General features: G+C 38.4%; 1 protein-coding gene and 1 long non-coding RNA gene across 2 annotated transcripts in view; both read right to left on the reverse strand.

The window, feature by feature from the left end:
* LOC116186335 overlaps nt 1-282 on the reverse strand; it is a 5442-nt gene extending 5160 nt beyond the window's left edge. The window contains exon 1 of the long non-coding RNA XR_004151305.1: nt 1-282. This exon is cut by the window's left edge and continues 1844 nt beyond it. This is a non-coding gene — a long non-coding RNA (uncharacterized LOC116186335).
* The window catches only part of LOC102671040 (tsukushin), a 22138-nt gene that overhangs the window by 16852 nt on the left and 1352 nt on the right, over nt 1-3934 (reverse strand). The gene's annotated exons all lie outside the window — the stretch shown is intronic.

The following is a 3934-nucleotide window of genomic DNA, read 5'->3' on the forward strand; positions in this document are numbered from 1 at the left end:
TTCATTCTCGTTTTCCGTAGCTCTCGATGCCCGCGTTAGTCTTCCATTAACGCTCATTAACATGCCGCGTGCAGTTTTAACTGGAACATCGATTCCGACCCGCTGGCACCGAACCCTCCCTCTCTCTATCTCGTTGCGTTTTTAAACGAGAGAATGGGGAAACAACTGGGGAAATCGGCCGTTGCTTATACATCCATCTCTCTCCTCTCTTTCCTCTTTCCTTTAATCTCTATAAATTCTTCCTACAGATTGAAATCACACGTTCGGTTTTTCGAGAAGAGACTCGCGGCGGCCTTACGAATACGAACGGATTCGATATTTTTCTCGAACCTCGAAAATCGTGGAAAATAAAAGCACGGTAATCTGTAGGTAATCCCCGTTACGGTTTAATTCTTGCACGATTCGGCGGCATTAAATTTACGGCTTTTAGAAAATCGTAGCGCGACCGCGTTCACCCAGTTTAACGACACGGTCGGTTATAATGGTAAACTCGTTTATCGCCTAAATACACGCGCTACGGGTGATGGAATTAATGCGGAAGGCAACATTCCGGTAATAAGCGGAACGCACTTCTGCCCAAGGTAAATCGTGGGAGAAAGTGGCGCGATTATCGCGATTAACGAGGCTCAATTTCAATTTCGATCGGGTAATAAGGATGATTAATCAAAACGCGGGGAACGAGACTGGCCAAAATTAATGGCCGGTAATAATAAAACAACCGAATCACGATCGAGAGTGTGTTATATACGTATTTATTTGCATTTTCTATCGAAAATTGTCCCGTTTTCTCCAACATAAGCGCGTTTCCATCGGTTCGAGAAAAGTCAAGTTTCGCGAATTTTAAAAATTCCTTCAAATGGAAAATAAACAGAAGAATGAAAAATTGTGCGAAAAGAAACACAAGAGGTTGATATCGTATATTATTTATAACGTTCGTTTCGCAAATTGAAGCAATGTTTTCACGATGATATTATCGGGATATATATATATATATATGTGCGCGCGCGCGCGCGCGCGGTCTCCACGTTTGAAATTCCCGAAAGGAAATCGTTTTCATAAAACAGACTGATTCAATTTCACGGTGAAACGAAACTTTTTTGATTCGCGGATAGAATTTTAACAAGAGTTGGTACACCGACCGCTGATTAATTTGAGTACTTTGAATTCGGTTTTTTCGATTCGGTTCGATGAGATTTAATTCGGTGTGAAAAAAAAAAAAAAAAAAAAAGAAAGGAAACCCGAATTTCAAGAATTTCTCTCCGCTCAAGAAGGTAATGATGTTAATTCGATATTGTGTCTTATTTCATTGTGTGTGTTCGACTAAGTTCGATTCGGTTTACAACAATCAATTGTGTGTCGATAACACTTGTTCTTGATCGGTCGGTGATACGCAATTATAAGAGATATCTCTAGTACTCAACAAATAGACCGAGCGAAAACATTGGAAGGATAAGTTTTTAAAAAACTTTATCTCGTTCCTGAAAACAAAATTACCAATTTGCAGAGTTTCCCGTGGATTCGAGATACCGATCGGCCGCGATTTAATGACAAAGAGGTAAAAAACGACAATGTAAAAAACACAATTTATTCGGACATTCGATACGATACAAAAAAAAAATCAAATTCCAAGAATCTCGATGAAACGTGCGAACGTTGAAATTTTTATATCTATGAATGAAAATAACAAAAGCGGAAGAAAAGAAAAAAAGAAAAAATGGATAATTTCGATAAAACGAATTCATCGTGAAGGATTTTGATTGGCAGTCTCGATAAACTTGGAGTCGAGATTCGATGAGGAAGAGGAAGAGGAAGAGGAAGAGGAAGAGGGAGGAGAGAGAGAGAGAGAGAGAGAGAGAGAGAGAGAGAGAGAGAGAGAGAGAGAGAGAGAGAGCGTGTTGTGTTGGATTGTAAAAGTGACTTCGTTACCTGCGAAAAGAACAACGACGTTTTTTGGTCTTTGACCGAACGAAATTCGGGGAACATCTGCTGCCTCGATTCATTCCAGGTGCGCTTAAATTTGTCAGAATAGGAAGCGGGAAGACCGAGAAGAATGGAGACCGAGGCAGTCAGTTGGAGGAAAGAAGGATGACGGGGTTGCGAGGTCGAATCGTTTTAAAGAGGGAAGCAATGCCGTTCGAAGAAGGAAAAGTATAAGTCCGGTTGTGGTCGGAGACAATGGCGGAGGGAGGGGAGATCGGAGAGAGGGGGGGGCGAGAGGTTCCGAAGCACGCAACGCGAACCGATCGCATTGCACAATGAAGCAAAAGCAATTATGAAGCAAAGCGTTACTCGTGAACGCGTTGGGAAACCAATGCGCAAGGATTATTGCATTTATCCGTGATGCAACGTTGTTTAATTATGTGTTTAAATAGAGATACGCGCATGTTTACCGGTACACGAAAACCTTCCTCTTGTTACCAACACACTCGAACGATTTGAACGGAAATGCAAGTTGTTGCTATTCTTTTACACGATACATGACGAGATGCGCAATGGTTTGAAATCGCATCATCTAGCTCGACAAAGATTAGAAAAAGCCTACTCGAACGATTCGATAACGATGCATCGCTTGTTTTTTTTCTTTACTTGTCGTTAAGTAACGATCGTATTTATCTTTATATATGCTCGTGTATATCTTTGAAAAAGTTGAAACGTTAAATCTAACTCCCTGGTACTGTATATGTGTTATTTTCTTGAAAAAGTTTTCACTTCATGGGTCACATTTGCAGAGAGCAACGAGGTCGTTGAACGGTGGATAAAAATTAACGAATCTTTTCCCCCGAAGTTTACGCGTGCCGTGAATTTAATATTTAATACGCGTAAAAGGGTGCACACGTACACGCGTGAATTCAAAGTGATGAAAATTTTAATTACGTGCACGAATCTGACGAATAACACGAGAATGTGTGAACGCGATTCGTGGTCGAATATTATTTTAATTAAAATATTGTCTGTCATTTTTCATTCGACTAGTTTGAACTCGATTTAGGATTTTAACGTTTAACGCTTAGATACAGGAATAGATTTTCAGCGATTTTTTAATTTAATAAATTACTACATAGTTATTTTTCTATATTTTTTTTTTTATAAACTTTTTCTCATTTTTATCGTGTTGGGGGGCTGATTATATTTGAAATCACGAAATAACCACGAGTTTACGTACAACGAACGATCAGTTTGTTAGAAAATGGCTGTCGGCGATTAGGAAAATCGTGTTCGAGATGAGGCACCGTGGTTTATCAACGAGTGCGATTTATCAACGTTCGAGAGAACGGAGATTAGCTTCCTTACCGATAACACGGAATCTTGTGATGAGACTGCTTCTCTTTCTCCTCGAGAAAAAGTAATTTAAACCTTTCCACGATCCGATCATTTGTCGCATGAAAAAATCTTTTGAAACGGTTTGTGTCTGAACTAATCCTCCTCAGTTTCCTGTATGCATTTGGTTTCAATGCAATCTTCTATATAATTAATCTGTGTACGATAAATATATAAATTTTACGAGCCATGATTCCGCCAATAACTACCGATAAAGGGAAAATCTCTCTTCTATCGTGAACTCGCCGTAATGAGACAAGTATTGATCGATTATTAAAAATATTAAGAGTGCGATGACTTCGGACCAAAAATATTAATCAATGTGATAATCAATTGTAATATTAAACGATGAAAGAATGCAAGTGAAAAATACGATTCAAATCAATCGTAGAAATAACGCGCGAAAAGATCAATTTTTCGTAAAACAGCATAATTTTTTTCTATTACTTTTTGCATGACGATACGCTTTGTTTCGAATACTATGAAACGACATTAATCTTTTCGCAATGAGTAATCGAAATTGAATGAGACGGAAAAGAAAAGGTTAAATGAATAGAATAGAAAATAAACAGATAATACCAAGTACCTATTAATGTATATATATATATATATATAT

This window comes from Apis dorsata, unplaced genomic scaffold (genome assembly GCF_000469605.1).
Source record: "Apis dorsata unplaced genomic scaffold, Apis dorsata 1.3 scaffold_631, whole genome shotgun sequence".
Taxonomy (NCBI): domain Eukaryota; kingdom Metazoa; phylum Arthropoda; class Insecta; order Hymenoptera; family Apidae; genus Apis; species Apis dorsata.